General features: G+C 48.2%; 1 protein-coding gene across 1 annotated transcript in view; it reads left to right on the top strand.

Moving 5' to 3' along the window:
- The window catches only part of ADCY5 (adenylate cyclase 5), a 210,094-nt gene that overhangs the window by 103,732 nt on the left and 88,908 nt on the right, over positions 1-17,454 (top strand). The window lies entirely within an intron of this gene.

Below are 17,454 nucleotides of genomic sequence, written 5' to 3'. Positions count from 1 at the left end.
GCATAGGTCCCCCCAGTTTAGGTAGCCAGGCATAGGTCCCACCAGTATAGGTAGCCAGGCACATGATAATCAAATGACAGTATAGGTAGCTTCTGGTAAAGGTGCCCCCAGTATAGAGATAGCCAGGCATAGTTGCCCCCAGTACAGGTAGCCAGGCATAGGTCCCCCCCAGTATAGGTAGCCAGGCATAGGTCCCCCCCAGTATAGGTAGCCAGGCATAGATCCCCCCCAGTGTAGGTAGCCAGGCATAGCCCCCCCCCCAGTGTAGGGAGCCAGGCATAGGTCCCCCCAGTATAGGTAGCCAGGCATAGCCCCCCCCCCCCCAGTATAGGTAGCCAGGCATAGGTCCCCCCAGTATAGGTAGCCAGGCATAGGTCCCCCCCAGTGTAGGTAGCCAAGCATAGGTCCCCCCCAGTGTAGGTAGCCAGGCATAGGTCCCCCCCAGTGTATGTAGCCAGGCATAGGTCCCACCAGTATAGGTAGCCAGGCATAGGTCCCCCCAGTATAGGTAGCCAGGCATAGGTCCCCCCAGTTTAGGTAGCCAGGCATAGGTCCCCCCCAGTGTAGGTAGCCAGGCATAGGTCCCACCAGTATAGGTAGCCAGGCACATGATAATCAAATGACAGTATAGGTAGCTTCTGGTAAAGGTGCCCCCAGTATAGAGATAGCCAGGCATAGTTGCCCCCAGTACAGGTAGCCAGGCATAGCCCCCCCCCCCCAGTGTAGGGAGCCAGGCATAGGTCCCCCCAGTATAGGTAGCCAGGCATAGCCCCCCCCCCCCCCAGTATAGGTAGCCAGGCATAGGTCCCCCCAGTATAGGTAGCCAGGCATAGGTCCCCCCCAGTGTAGGTAGCCAGGCATAGGTCCCCCCCAGTGTAGGTAGCCAGGCATAGGTCCCCCCCAGTGTATGTAGCCAGGCATAGGTCCCACCAGTATAGGTAGCCAGGCATAGGTCCCACCAGTATAGGTAGCCAGGCATAGGTCCCCACAGTATAGGTAGCCAGGCATAGGTCCCCCCCAGTGTAGGTAGCCAGGCATAGGTCCCCCCCAGTGTAGGTAGCCAGGCATAGGTCCCACCAGTATAGGTAGCCAGGCATAGGTCCCACCAGTATAGGTAGCCAGGCATAGGTCCCCCCCAGTGTAGGTAGCCAGGCATAGGTCCCCCCCCAGTGTAGGTAGCCAGGCATAGGTCCCCCCCCAGTATAGGTAGCCAGGCATAGGTCCCCCCCAGTGTAGGTAGCCAGGCATAGCCCCCCCCCAGTGTGGGAGCCAGGCATAGGTCCCCCCAGTATAGGTAGCCAGGCATAGGTCCCCCAGTATAGGTAGCCAGGCATAGGTCCCCCCAGTGTAGGTAGCCAGGCATAGGTCCCCCCAGTATAGGTAGCCAGGCATAGGTCCCCCCCAGTGTAGGTAGCCAGGCATAGGTCCCCCCAGTATAGGTAGCCAGGCATAGGTCCCCCCCAGTGTAGGTAGCCAGGCATAGGTCCCCCCAGTGTAGGTAGCCAGAAATAGGTCCCACCAGTATAGGTAGCTAGGCATAGGTCCCCCCCAGTGTAGGTAGCCAGGCATAGGTCCCCCCAGTGTAGGTAGCCAGGCATAGGTCCCCCCAGTATAGGTAGCCAGGCATAGGTCCCCCCCAGTGTAGGTAGCCAGGCATAGGTCCCCCCAGTATAGGTAGCCAGGCATAGGTCCCCCCCAGTGTAGGTAGCCAGGCATAGGTCCCCCCAGTGTAGGTAGCCAGAAATAGGTCCCACCAGTATAGGTAGCTAGGCATAGGTCCCCCCCAGTGTAGGTAGCCAGGCATAGGTCCCCCCAGTATAGGTAGCCAGGCATAAGTCCCCCCCAGTGTAGGTAGCCAGGCATAGGTCCCCCCAGTGTAGGTAGCCTGAGGCATAGATAGGTCCCCCCCAGTATAGGTAGCCAGGCATAGGTCCCCCCCAGTGTAGGTAGCCAGGCAGGCATAGATCCCCTCCCCCACAAAAGTAGGCCGCCCGACCTCACGTAGGCCCGCACCCGCCCCCACCGCCATCATCCACCAAGCAAGGTCTTCTAGGTCTTCTAGGGCTCCTGGGCAACCCCCCCCCCCCCCCGACATACTGTACCTGACCTGTAGCTTCTTCTTTCGCCCGTCCGTCCACGCCTTCAGCTCTTGCGACGTCCGCGCCGGGTCTTCTCCGCGAGAGCGACGTCTTCAAGGGGCAGCGTCAACGTCATCACGCGGCGAGCGGGAGCGATGCGCGGATGGAACGCGAGGTCGGAGGTGGTCGCGATGACGTCACAAGCGGCGCAGGTAATGTATACAAAGCGACGCGTGCGACAAAATGATGCGGCGGGTTGCGCGGATTCGTCGGATTCGAATGCGCGCAAATGGCATGGGGATTTGAATCCACGAATCTCGAATCTTTCCTAAGATTCGATGGATTCGTGGATTCGCCGGATTCGAAGTCCCATCCCTAGAAATAACCATGTCAGCTTCCATATCCCTCTCATCTCAGGTTCCCTTTAAGCGCTCCCTCAAAACCCAGACAGCATACTGTCTAATAGGCCATTCCCCTTCAACCTCTGGCCAAGTTGTTCATCTTACTAAATAAAACTGAAAACACACTACCTCTAGATATAAACATTGTACATACCTTCCAACTTTTTGAGATGAGAAAGAGGGACGCTTTAAGACACACCCCTGCCACACCCCTGATCCCGCCCCTGCCATATCCCTAGCCAAGCCTGCCACTAACAATTAATAAGCAATAGATGCAATTTTAGGATTCAAACCACGCTGGTTCTTTCTATCATCACTAGTTTTTCTTCGTATTAACATTTGAAAGGATGGAAATATAATTTGGAGCCAATTAAACACATTTTCAGTAGAAAAATACATATAATTACACACATCTGTACATCAGTCCTGAAAGGGAAAAATGAGGGAGAAAGAGAGACGGGAAATTGGTTTCCAAAGAGGGACTGTCCCTCCAAAAAAGGGACAGTTGGGAGCTATGATTGTATACTACCCTAAGGCCTCTTTTTCACGGACTGTTGATGGGCAGTGAAATGCCTCTCAAACTCTCACAACTGCTCGCTGCTGCCTGGTAACTGCTCCCTGCTGCCTGGCAACTGCTGCCTGGTAACTGCTTGCTGAGTGCACAGTTCAACAGTCCGTGGAAAAGAGGCCTTAAACTCGCACAACTGCTGCTCACTGCTGCTTGGTAACTGCTTGTTGCTGCCTGGTAACTGCGCACTGCTGCCTGGTAACTGCTCACTGCTGCCTGGTAACTGCTCACTGCTGTGCTGCCTGGTAACTGCTCACTGCTGCCTGGTAACTGCTCACTGCTGCCTGGTAACTGCTCACTGCTGCCTGGTAACTGCTCACTGCTGCCTGGTAATTGCTCACTGCTGCCTGGTAATTGCTCACTGCTGCCTGGTAACTGCTCACTGCTGCCTGGTAACTGCTTGCTGCTGCCTGGTAACTGCTCGCTGCTGCCTGGTAACTGCTTGCTGCTGCCTGGTAATTGCTCACTGCTGCCTGGTAACTGCTTGCTGCTGCCTGGTAACTGCTTGCTGCTGCCTGGTAACTGCTCACTGCTGCCTGGTAACTGCTCGCTGCTGCCGGGTATCTGCTCACTGCAGCCTGGTAACTGGACACTGCTGCCTGGTAACTGCTCACTGCTGCCCGGTAACTGGACATTGCTGCCTGGTAACTGCTCACTGCTGCCTGGTAACTGAACACTGCTGCCTGGTAACTGCTCACTGCTGCCGGGTAACTGCTCGCTGCTGCCGGGTATCTGCTCACTGCAGCCTGGTAACTGCTCACTGCTGCCGGGTATCTGCTCACTGCTGCCGGGTATCTGCTCACTGCTGCCGGGTATCTGCTCACTGCTGCCGGGTATCTGCTCACTGCAGCCTGGTAACTGCTCACTGCAGCCTGGTAACAGTTCAACAGTCAACAGAAAGGAGTCCTTAGATTGTAAGCTCACAAGGACAGAGCTCTCTCGCCATCTGTGTCTTGGAATTTGCTATACATTTTGTTTATCCGGTAATATTGTCACTGTAATAACCAATTCTGTATTTTGCGAATGCTATTGTCTGTATTATGTACCCCGTGTTTGTTTCTTACTTTGTACTGCGGCACGGAGTACGTTGGCGCTTTATAAAACAGTAATAGTAGAAAGTGATTGTGGTTCCTGCGCTCCCGCACTGTGTACAGAATATCGCAGTCACTGGAATGACGCATCGAATCATCAATAAACCTCTGATGTCTTGTGTGGTATTTCCAGCCGGCGTCTCTGGCGGAGGTGAGACGCGGCGTGCAAGTCGGATGAAAGCGAGCGTGACATCAGACCGCGGCGGCGGCTCCCATTCCTTCCCTGTCGGGTAGCCTCATTAGAGTGTAATAATACCGCTTTCTGTTTACGTTATCAGCTGACACTGCGGGACAAATGTCCAGCAATTCTCACCAAACACACGGTTTACATCCACATAAGGGCTGGTGCACACCGAGAGCGGTTCTGAGCATTTGTGAAAACGCTTGGGTTTAAAAACCGCTTGGCTAATGTATTTGAATGGGATGGAGCACACCGAAGCGGTTCGTTTTTTTCCCCAAACTCTGGCCCTGCAGCATTTTTGCTGATTTCTGAGGCGTTGCTGGCTTGCTGCCTCAATGTTGAGTATAGGAAAGTGGAAAACCACTCTGAAAAACGCTAGATAGAGATTTTCTAAGTGTTTTTGTTACAGTAGCTGTTCAGTTACAGATCTACTGTAACAAAATATAAAAAAATCGCTACACAAAAACGCTCCAAAAAATGCTATGCATGTTTAGAAAATCGCCTTGCACATGCCTAGAATCGCTCTGAAAACCGCTTCATAAACCGCTAAGCGTTTGTGGTTCCGCTAGTGGTTTTTGTGTGCACTGGCCCCGACACCGATGATGAGTCCTGCAAGCAAACACAGAATATCTGGACTGTGTGTTTCATCTGTCATCGACATCTCATATTCACCGTCTGTCTGTGTATTGTCTATCCATCTAGCTATCTGTGTGTATCTGACAGCGGCGGCTCCAGCTTGGGGGGGGGGGGGGGGACATAAAGGGGGCACGATAGCTGGCTGGCAGGGCCCATTCAGGTGATCAAAGTCGATGATTGGATGACGAGACGAGCTATAGATATTTTTTTGCCTAACTCAGGTGATAAAATTAAGACTAACTAGTTCAGCAATGATAGGAACCAAATGTAAACATCAGTCCCAGAACTCAGGCCTGGGACCCACTACAAAGCGCTACCACAATCGCTAGCGAGTTGCGGTAGCGCTTTGCAAGCGATTTTGGGAGCGATTTCCCTGCTTCTACACAATACATTAGAATGTAACCGCTCCCAAAATGCTGCATGTCCTGCGACTGGGATTTCCCTAATCGCAAGCTCTGTAGTGGAATCTGTCCCATCCGTTTACATTGGCAGAGCGTTTAGGGAAATTGCTAGCGATTGAAGATGATCTTTAAACACTCAAAAAAAACGCTGTAGTGGGTCCCAGCCCTCAAAAGCTTTTGAGCAGAGTAGGTTATCCAAATGATGGTGCTATTAACCACCCTGGCGTTCTGATTAAATCGCCAGGGTGGCTGCGGGAGGGTTTTTTTTAAATAAAAAAAAAAACTATTTCATGCAGCCAACTGAAAGTTGGCTGCATGAAAGCCCACTAGAGGGCGCTCCGGAGGCGATCTTCCGATCGCCTCCGGCGCCCAGAATAAACAAGGAAGGCCGCAATGAGCGGCCTTCCTTGTTTTGCTTATATCGTCGCCATAGCGACGAGCGGAGTGACGTCATCGACGTCAGCCGACGTCCTGACGTCAGCCGCCTCCGATCCAGCCCTTAGCGCTGGCCGGAACTTTTTGTTCCGGCTACGCTGGGCTCAGGCGGCTGGGGGGACCCTCTTTCGCCGCTGCTCGCGGCGGATCGCCGCAGAGCGGCGGCGATCAGGCAGCACACGCGGCTGGCAAAGTGCCGGCTGCGTGTGCTGCTTTTTATTTGACAAAAATTGGCCCAGCAGGGCCTGAGCGGCAGCCACCGGCGGTGTTGGACGAGCTGAGCTCGTCCAGACCGCTCAGCAGGTTAATGAAGAACAGTTACGTACAGATGCACTTGGCTAGTTGGCTTGCATGCCTTGATCCTTACTTGCTAGCAAGCTGCTCCTGTGTGGACAGATCCTAGACAAATCATTCCAGCCCCCAGCCTGGGTCTCAGCAAGACGAGGGGGGAAGAGGCAGGAGGGAGAGAGACACTGTGTTTTCAATTCTTAATCTTGGTAGCTAAGCATTGCTGGAGATTATAAACTTGTATTTTACAGACAGGAAGTTTTGAATCCGGATTATTATCCTGTTTTTTTACAGATCCTATCCTGCTGACTATATGCTGCATTAGCCTCATAACAGTTCACTGTAATACTGAGCAGAAAGGGCACTCGGGGAACAGTGGTTCCCGGGAGGGGGGGCCAGTGCCCAGCATGCCCCAGTGTAGCGCCCCCAATGGTATCTGCACCGATACACTAATTGATTTTTTCCATTTGATTAAAATCTGCTTGGAATTTGATGTCTGATCGATTAACTTTATCACATTTTGGACCAAAGATCGATTGAAAGCATTAATTAGATAGGATGGATACTGGAATCTATTCAAAACTGATGTGCTGTGTGTGAGAGAAATCAGTAGTTTACTATCTATCTATTTATTTATTTTATGTTGGTGTATCTATTTACCTATCTTTCTGTCTATCTATCTATCTATCGATCTACAGTAGAATCCCTTTAGGTTACTTTCCCACCAGGACGTTGCGTTTTAGGGGACGTTATGGTCGCATAACATGCCCCTAACGCAACGCCTGGTGCTCTCTGATGTGGATGTCAGAGTGAGCAGCGTTGTGCAGCTCACTCTGGCGTCCGGGATGCGTACTCTTGGACGCATGTGGCATCACATGGTCCCGCCAGCCAATCGCCGCACAGAGTGGCCGCTCCAGGAAGTAAACACTGCACGTCACACCGTGCAGTGAATATTAATTAGCCATGTGGCTGGCCACAGAGGAGGAGGGGAGACCTCTTCCTCCAACACTACTGAGCATGTGCAAGCAGTCTAACGCGGCTTAGCCGTGTATAAAGTACTGCATGCAGTACATTGTCTTGACGTGCAGTGTTACAATGTAACGCAACGTGGGCACTGTGAACAGCCCATTGATTTTTCATTACTGTGCGGTGGGCTACGTTACAGGCTGCTCTAACGTGCGCCTGTAACGTCCCGATGTGAAAGCAGCCTTAAAGTAAACTCCAGGGACAAGGAAAAGTAGTTTGCTATATCGGAATTTGTCTTACATTGTATATTTATACTGAGGCATGCCTGAGGACTGAGTTTACCAAACCCAGAGGTTTACTATAACGAGATTGTACTGTACTTGGCTATCCATCCATCAGTCTACAGGTGGCAACGCACCATACAATTTTTATAATATCTTTTCAAGAATTGCAATCACTTTTTCTCACTGATTATAACATTTAAAAAAATCTGACCAATGTACCACATACGTGTGATCAATTTTTACCCAATTATGAAAAAAATGATTGAAAACTCTGAGAAAATTGCTTAAAAGTATATATAAGGAAATTGACAATATACCCTACACCATTCCATTTTCATACAAATTGAACAGAAAAATCCAGCACTCCCGATAAACTTTTATCGAATAAAAACTGGAAATCGATCGGATTTCTTGCTCATATAAAAAAAGCTTTCGATTGTTTGGGAAAATCCGATAGTTTTTTATCGAATTTTCGTAAAATCGGATCAATTTATTGTATCGTCTGTGACCACCTTAAAGGTGCCCACACAACATACAATAAAATGATCCAATTTTACGGCAATACGATAAAAACATCAGTTGTCCTGAAAAATCGAAAGCTTTTTTTTTTTTTAATTAGTTTAAGAAGTCTGTTCGAATTTCCCGTTTTTATTCAATGAAGGAAGATCAGAAGTGTTGGATTTTTCTGATCAATTTTTATGAAAATTGAATGGTGTGTGGTAGATTGTCAGTTACTTGATGTACAGCTCCAAGCAATTTTTTTCAGAGTTTTCAATCATTTTTTTCAAAATTAGGGAAAAATTGAATATACTGTGTGTGGGGTACATTGGTCAGATTTTTTTTAATGTTATAAACAGTCAGAAAAATTGATTGCAATTCTTGAATTGAAAAGATATTAAAAAAATTACGTGTGACAACGGCTTATAGATTATAATGAAACATTAATTTGAGAAAAATTAAAATGTAGATTTGGTATGTTTTACATATAGATCTACTTATCAAAATTTTATATATATATATATATATATATATATATATATATATATATATATATATATATATTCTATACTGTATATATACAAGGTCTCTCCATCCTCCTGAGCTGCTGTTATTGATCTCCTGTATTGGGGGAGGGGGGGGGGTTCTCTCCTTTGATGACGGCAGTCAGGGACGCTGCGACTAGGCGTGACGTAATAAGGAGGACGCCTCGTCTCCTGGAGATGGCACATAAATACGTCGCCACGAAAGGAGACCGTGTTTCCGTAGCAACAGGAGCATTGGCTGCAAGATGAAGAATTGCACAGTTTGCGCTCTGATATTCAGGCAGAAGCAATCAAATCAATCCCCCCCTATCTGGCATCGCAGGCAGGGCCTGGACACTGCTCAGAGTAGCAGCAGGGGGCTGAGAGGGGTCAATACTGATAGAATTACCTGCACAGAATGAGGTCCTGCCAGATCTATACGTTCTCACAGAATGGTATAGAAAATAAAGTCTCTTAATCCACCTGTCTCAATGCAGAAATGTGTTTATTGTAGCTTTTTCTGTTGGGGGATTTTCAGCTTTTTACAAACTCCTTGTGGTTTAATAGTGTGCATCATTCACTATCCAATGCCTGAGCCTAACCACCCCTCTGATGCCTAACTCTAACCACCCCTCTGATGCCTGACCCTCTAACCACGCCTCTGATGCCTGACCCTAACCACCCCTCCCTGATGCCTGACTCTAACCACCCCTCTGATGCCTGACCCTCTAACCACCCCTCTGATGCCTGACCCTAACCACGCCTCTGATGCCTGACCCTAACCACCCCTCCCTAACGCTAAACCTAACCCTCCCCTGTCCAATGCTTGACCCTAACCACCACCCCCCAACACCTAATCTTACCCCCCCCTCCCTCCCCCTGTTCCTGATGCCTAAACCTAGCCACCCTCCCCCCGACACCTAACCTTAAACCCTCCCCCGATTCCGAACCCTAACCACCCCTCCCTGATGCCTAACCCTAACTACCTCCGACACCTAATCGTAAAACACCCCCTCCAATGCCCAACCCTAACCACCCCTCCCTGACAAGACAAGACACAGAACATTTATATCGCGCTTTTCTCCTGGCGGTCTCAAAGCGCCAGAGCTGCAGCCACTAGGATGCGCTTGATAGGCAGTAGCAGCATTAGGGAGTCTTGCCCCAATCCCCTGCCTGCCGCCTAACCCTAACCACCGCCGATTCCTGAACTTAAAACCCCCTTTCCCGATCCCTATCCACCCCCTGATAGCTAGATGGATAGACGATACACAGACAGACGGTGATCGTCTACAGCAGGGCCCGGCCGAGGCATAGGATGGAGAGGCTCCAGCCTCAGGGCGCAGTGTAGGAGGGGGCGCAGAATTCATTCAGCTGTCATTCCTAATTGTGTTTGAAGCAGAAAGAAATAAGAAAAGGACATACATAGCAGTGACTGGAAGCCAGATAACTAGATATTACGGTGTTGGGGAGGTTGTGGGCCCTGTGGCCCTCTTAGTCTAATAGCAATCAGTGTGTGATGGCTGGGGTGGGGGGATGGAGGGGCGCACTCTGGTGTCTCAGCCTTGGGTGCTGGAGGACCTTGTCCCGGCTCTGGTCTACAGGGAAACATGACTGTGTTTAATAACAGAGATAAGTCCATATATGTAATCCACTTTTATTGTTTTAGTTTTAATATAAAAATGTAAAGAAATTAGCACAGAAAGGACAGAACAGAGCAATAAAACAAAAACACATCTGGCAGAAAAGTCAGACTGATGATATCAGAACCACCATCAATACTGTTTATAGAGAGTCCAGATCTACCGTAAATGTGAGACGAGAGCTGCTGTCCTGGACGAGGGTTAGCGCGACCGTAGAAAAGAACAATTGTGGAAAAGTGACTGCGGTCAGGCGCAACTGCAGCCAATCTTCGCTTTTTTAATTTCCATGTCTCGATGACCTGTTTTTGTGGCTGACTTCATCAACAACAACATTTTAAAGCACTTTTCTCCCATAGAACATAATGCACAAAGGCCCAAAACAGCTCAGAGCAAAATGGGAGACCAAGGCAGAGCGATAAAAAGTAAACCTGAATTTCAGAGCCACACATAAAGCAAGGGACGTATGGTCCGGTGGCGTCGTGAACCAGGTGTGCCGACAGCAAACCAATAAACCTTGATTCAGGTAACATCTTTAATGACTAACTGTCCAAGTTAAAGAGACACTGAAGCGAAAAAATATGATATAATGATTTGTATGTGTAGTACAGCTAAGAAATAAAACATTAGGAGCAGAGATATAAGTCTTACGCTGGGTACACATCATACGTTTTTCGCTCGATGTTTCCACCCGATCGTTTTTTTCCGCTCAATTCTGCACTTGATTATCTTATCTTCTGCTCGTTTTTCTTATCTTTTTCCATTCACTTTTATGAGAAATCGAGCGTAGAATCCATCGTAAGGAGTATCGGGCATGTCGGAAATTATCAAATCCATCTATCGAGAGGAAAAACTTATGGTGTGTACCCAGCATAATATTGTTTCCAGTACAGGAAGAGTTAAGAAACTCCAGTTGTTATTTATGCAAAAGAGCCATTGAGCTCCACAACTTTCAAAGTCACAGAGAGCTCTGTCTTCTGAAGCTTGTTATCTCAACTAGAGTTGGGCCGAACCTCCGATTTTAGGTTCGCGAACCGGGTTCGCGAACTTCCGCGGAAGGTTCGGTTCGCGTTAAAGTTCGCGAACCGCAATAGACTTCAATGGGGATGCGAACTTTGAAAAAAAAAAAATATGCTGGCCACAAAACTGATGGAAAAGATGTTTCAAGGGGTCTAACACCTGGAGGGGGGGATGGCGGAGTGGGATACACGCCAAAAGTCCCCGGGAAAAATCTGGATTTGACGCAAAGCAGCGTTTTAAGGGCAGAAATCATATTGAATGCTAAATGACAGGCCTAAAGTGCTTTAAAACATCTTGCATGTGTATACATCAATCAGGTAGTGTAATTAAGGTACTGCTTCACACTGACACACCAAACTGTTCACTGAACAGAACAGGTATGCAGTGGCGGGTTCACTGAACAGGTATGCAGTGGCGGGTTCACTGAACAGGTATGCAGTGGCAGGATCACTGAACAGGTATGCAGTGGCAGGATCACTGAACAGGTATGCAGTGGCAGGATCAATGAACAGGTATGCACTGGCAGGATCACTGAACAGGTATGCAGTGGCAGGATCAATGAACAGGTATGCAGTGGCAGGATCACTGAACAGGTATGCAGTGGCAGGATCACTGAACAGGTATGCAGTGGCAGGATCACTGAACAGGTATGCAGTGGCAGGATCACTGAACAGGTATGCAGTGGCAGGATCACTGAACAGGTATGCAGTGGCAGGATCACTGAACAGGTATGCAGTGGCAGGATCACTGAACAGGTATGCAGTGGCAGGATCACTGAACAGGTATGCAGTGGCAGGATCACTGAACAGGTATGCAGTGGCAGGATCAATGAACAGGTATGTAGTGGCAGGATCAATGAACAGGTATGCAGTGGCAGGATCAATGAACAGGTATGCAGTGGCAGGATCAATGAACAGGTATGCAGTGGCAGGATCACTGAACAGGTATGCAGTGGCAGGATCACTGAACAGGTATGCAGTGGCAGGATCACTGAACAGGTATGCAGTGGCAGGATCACTGAACAGGTATGCAGTGGCAGGATCAATGAACAGGTATGCAGTGGCAGGATCACTGAACAGGTATGTAGTGGCAGGATCAATGAACAGGTATGCACTGGCAGGATCACTGAACAGGTATGCAGTGGCAGGATCAATGAACAGGTATGCAGTGGCAGGATCACTGAACAGGTATGCAGTGGCAGGATCACAGTACAGGTATGCAGTGGGCTGAGGGCTCACTGAACAGAATAGGTATGCAGTGGCAGGATCACTGAACAGGTATGCAGTGGCAGGATCACTGAACAGGTATGCAGTGGCAGGATCACTGAACAGGTATGCAGTGGCAGGATCACAGTACAGGTATGCAGTGGGCTGAGGGCTCACTGAACAGAACAGGTATGCAGCCAGGAAGAAGTTAAGCCTAACTAATCTTTCCCTATGAGAGACTGCAGCAGCTCGCCCTACTCTCACTAATGCAGGCACACGAGTGGCCATAACGGCCGCCGCTGCCTGCCTTATATAAGGGGGGGTGGGGCTCCAGGGGCTAGTGTAGCCTAATTGGCTACACTGGGCCTGCTGACTGTGATGTAGAGGGTCAAAGTTGACCCTCAGGTGCATTATGGGGCGAACCGATTTTTTGCGAACTTTTGCCGCAAAACGTTCGCGTGCGACACCCGCACGCGAACCACCTAAGTTCGCGCGAACCACGTTCGCCGGCGAACCGTTCGGCCCAACTCTAATCTCAACTGTCATTGCATTGTTTTTTCTTCTGCAGAGGACAGGTCAAAAGTTAACTGGGCAGCTCTGTAAAATAATTTAGAATGCGGAGTAGTGTGTAAACTGCAAATATTAGAGAATGATGCAATGTTATAAAAAAAAAAATAAAAAACTATACAACTACAAATAAAAATGAGAATATTTTCTTTGCTTCTAATGTTCTAGTAATTATCCGTACTACACAACCAATTCATTATATCATATATTTTTTTCACTTCAGTGTCTCTTTAATTACAAGCTTTCCAAACGTTACTTTTCCTTCTTCCAGCATTATACAGAACTGGATCAGGACCATTATATATGATTTCTGTACAGTTCTGATCCAATTCTGTATAATGCCTGAAGAAGAAAAGTAACACTTAGAAACCTTGGAATAAACGATGCACAATTAGTCATTAAAGGTGTTATTGAATCAATGTTTGTCAGTTTGATGTCTGCATGAGTGCCACACATCAAAGCCATAAAATAACCGACAGAGCTTGGGCCTGGTCGCACTCATCTGTGTGCACCGAGTATTAACTTCCCTCTAGACACATGAGCAAGTAACAGGGTTCCCCTTCTCTACCAGCGATCATTCCTAATTTGAATACAATATTGGCATTGCTAAAACAAATGCTGCATTTATATATTTATTGTAACATGTGGGCAGGTAGCAGGTGCTTTCGCCTTCTGGAACAGGCATAGAGCAAGCATGGAAAGACAGACTTTGTGGTGTTAATTTGTGCTGTGCAGGATATTTATTTACAGAAAAACATGTAACATCCTCTCTATACAGTATGAGCCTAGTGCTTGTCCTGAACCAAACAACTCAAATACCACAGTCCTTCAACAGCATAAATCCCAATACCTTTGCAGCCTGGCCCACAGCTTGTGTAAGGGTGGGCCATTAACAGTGGGTTGCAAAAGTATTCAGCCCCCTTAAAGTTTTCCACATTTTGTCACATTACTGATACAAACATGCATCAATTTTATTGGGATTCCACGTGAAAGACCAATACAAAGTGGTGTACACGTGAGAAGTGGAACGGAAATCATACATTATTCCAAACATTTTTTACAAATCAATAACTGCAAAGAGGTGTGTGCACAATTATTCAGCCCCCTTTGATTTGATTGCAGTCAGTTGCCTATAGACATTGCCTGATGAGTGCTAATGACTAAATAGAGTGCACCTGTGTGTAATCTAATGTCAGTAAAAATACAGCTGCACTGTGACGGCCTCAGAGGTTGTCTAAGAGAATATTGGGAGCAACAACACCATGAAGTCCAAAGAACACACCAGACAGGTCAGGGATCAAGTTATTGAGAAATTTAAAGCAGGCTTAGGCTACAAAAAGATTTCCAAAGCCTTAAACACCCCACGGAGCACTGTTCAAGCGATCGTTCAGAAATGGAAGGAGTATGGCACAACTGTAAACCTACCAAGACAAGGCCATCCACCTAAACTCACAGGCCAAACAAGGAGAGCACTGATCAGAAATGCAGTCAAGAGGCCCATGGTGACTCTGGATGAGCTGCAGAGATCTACAGCTCAGGTGGGAGACTCTGTCCCAGTGGCGTAGCTAAGGAGCTGTGGGCCCCGATGCAAGTTTTACAATGGGGCCCCCCAAGCGCTCTATACATAACAATTGATAAAACCTGCCAATGGCAACTACAGTGTCAGAGGTACAAGAAGAGGATGGGAAACAGTTTGTTAATGATTACCACTGTTCAAAGTATCTATAGAAGTGATTATTATGAGCACAGGACCAAAAGAGAGCTAATACTGTAGTTGAGAGAGGACACTTCGGGGGCCCATCTGGCCCACGGGCCCCGATACGGTCACTACCTCTGCAACCCCTATTGCTACGCCCCTGCTCTGTCCATAGGACAACTATTAGTCTTGCACTGTACAAAGTTGGCCTTTATGGAAGAGTGGCAAGAAGAAAGCCATTGTTAACAGAAAGCATAAGAAGGCCCGTTTGCAGTTTGCCACAAGCCATGTGGGGGACACATCAAACATGTGGAAGAAGGTGCTCTGGTCAGATGAGACTAAAATGGAACTTTTGGGCCAAAATGCAAAACGCTATGGGCTTGATTTACTATGCGGTGCTAACCTACTTAGCACGTCTAAAGTCTTTAGACGTGCTAACCAGGGTGCTAAGTAGGTTAGCACCGGTTTTCTCAATCAGATCGCGCGCTAAGTCCCATAGGCTTTAGTGGGCACTTCGCGCGGAGCGCCCTGCGCTCTATGCAGTGCGCGCGCAAAACTTTGCGCGCGGTACTTTGCGCACAATCACTACTCCTCACATTTAAACTGAGTTTAGACGTGCTAAGGGCCAGTGCTAGAGTTAGCACCGTAGTATAAATCGAGCCCTATGTGTGACGGAAAACTAACACTGCACATCACTCTGAACACACCATCCCCACTGTCAAATATGGTGGTGGCAGCATCATGCTCGGGGGGTGCATCTCTTCAGCAGGGACAGGGAAGCTGGTCAGAGTTGATGGGAAGATGGATGGAGCCAAATATAGGGCAAACTTGGAAGAAAACCTCTTGGAGACTGCAAAAGACTTGAGACTGGGGCGGAGGTTCACCTTCCAGCAGGACAATGACTCTAAACATAAAGCCAGGGCAACAATGGAATGGTTTAACCACCCTGGCGTTCTGATTAAATCGCCAGGGTGGCTGCGGGAGGGTTTTTTTCAAATAAAAAAAAAACTATTTCATGCAGCCAACTGAAAGTTGGCTGCATGAAAGCCCACTAGAGGGCGCTCCGGAGGCGATCTTCCGATCGCCTCCGGCGCCCAGAATAAACAAGGAAGGCCGCAATGAGCGGCCTTCCTTGTTTTGCTTATATCGTCGCCATAGCGACGAGCGGAGTGACGTCATCGACGTCAGCCGACGTCCTGACGTCAGCCGCCTCCGATCCAGCCCTTAGCGCTGGCCGGAACTTTTTGTTCCGGCTGCGCAGGGCTCAGGCGGCTAGGGGGGCCCTCTTTCGCCGCTGCTCGCGGCGAATCGCCGCAGAGCGGCGGCGATCAGGCAGCACACGCGGCTGGCAAAGTGCCGGCTGCGTGTGCTGCTTTTTATTTGATTAAAATCAGCCCAGCAGGGCCTGAGCGGCGACCTCCGGCGGTGTTGGACGAGCTCAGCTCGTCCAGACCGCTCAGGTGGTTAAAACAAAACATATCCATGTGTTAGAATGGCCCAGCCAAAGTCCAGATCTAAATCCAATCGAGAATCTGTGGCAAGATCTGAAAACTGCTGTTCACAAACGCTGTCTTCTAATTTTACTGAGCTGGAGTTGTTTTGCAAAGAAGAATGGGCAAGGATTTCAGTCTCTAGATGAGCAAAGCTGGTAGAGACATACCCTAAAAGACTGGCAGCTGTAATTGCAGCAAAAGGTGGTTCTACAAAGTATTGACTCAGGGGGCCGAATAATTACGCACACCCCACTTTGCAGTTATTTATTTGTAAAAAATGTTTGGAATGATGTATGATTTTTGTTCCACTTCTCACGTGTACACCACTTTGTATTGGTCTTTCACGTAGAATTCCAATAACATTAATGCATGTTTCTGGCAGTAATGTGACAAAATGTGGAAAACTTCAAGGGGGCCGAAAACTTTTGCAACCCACTGTATATGGATACACCTTAAAGGGGAACTGAAGTAAGAGGTATATGGAGGCTGCCATATGTATTTCCTTTTAATCAATACCAGTTGCCTGGCAGCCCTGCTGGTCTATTTCTCTGCAGTAGTATTTGAATAACACCAGAAACAAGCATGCAGCTAGTCTTGTCAGATCTGACTTTAAAGTCTGAAACACCTGATCTGCTGCATGCTTGTTCAGGGAGGCAGAGGATCAGCAGGGCTGCCAGGCAACTGGTATTGCTTAAAAGGAAATAAACATGGCAGCCTCCATATACCTCTCTCTTCAGTTCCCCTTTAATAAAATGGGAATGGTTGGTGATATTAACTTCCTGTTTGTGGGACATTAGTATATGTGAGGTGGGAAACTTTTCAAGATGGTTGGTGACCATGGCGGCCATTTTTAAGTCGGCCATTTTGAATCCAATTTGTGTTTTTTCAATAGGAAGAGGGTCATGTGACACAACAAACTTATATCAGGCTGCTCAATGCTGGGCTGATTGCTCTTTTATCACCCAGCTGAATAGTCCTCTCAGGGGAAACCACAAATTCCTTTGTGTAAATTCACTTGCTAAGCTGAGCACCTGCGCCAAGGAAGAAACAAAATCCTCAAGTGAGTTAAATGGACAGAGCAGAGGAGAGAAGGGACATATAAACACACCTCGGTACTTATCCGTAAGCCGGGCGCATCCTCTAGGTGGCGACAAAATTCCACCAGAGTTACAGCTTTCCCTAATATCCATGGCGGCCTGGAGGGGGAATAGTAATTAGCGCCACCTGCCAGATGCGCCCGGCTAACGGATAAGTACCCACACCTCTATCACTTACCCAGAGTCTCTCCTCCCGCAAACTGGCACACTATATTATATGTAATTTATTTATTTTATGGAAAGCACAGACATTCCTTAGTGTTCCTAGTGGGTTGTCACATGGCAGTTTCAACCTTGCTGCTGCCAATCACAGGATTAATTTAGATGTTGAAAATAAGTAACAAGGGGCTCCCGTTCTGTGCACGTAATTGGGTGGGAATTTCTGGAA

The sequence above is a fragment of the Hyperolius riggenbachi genome, chromosome 7 (genome assembly GCF_040937935.1).
Source record: "Hyperolius riggenbachi isolate aHypRig1 chromosome 7, aHypRig1.pri, whole genome shotgun sequence".
Lineage (NCBI taxonomy): Eukaryota > Metazoa > Chordata > Amphibia > Anura > Hyperoliidae > Hyperolius > Hyperolius riggenbachi.
Note: the sequence above shows the minus strand (reverse complement) of the source record. Positions and strands in the feature narration are given on the sequence as shown.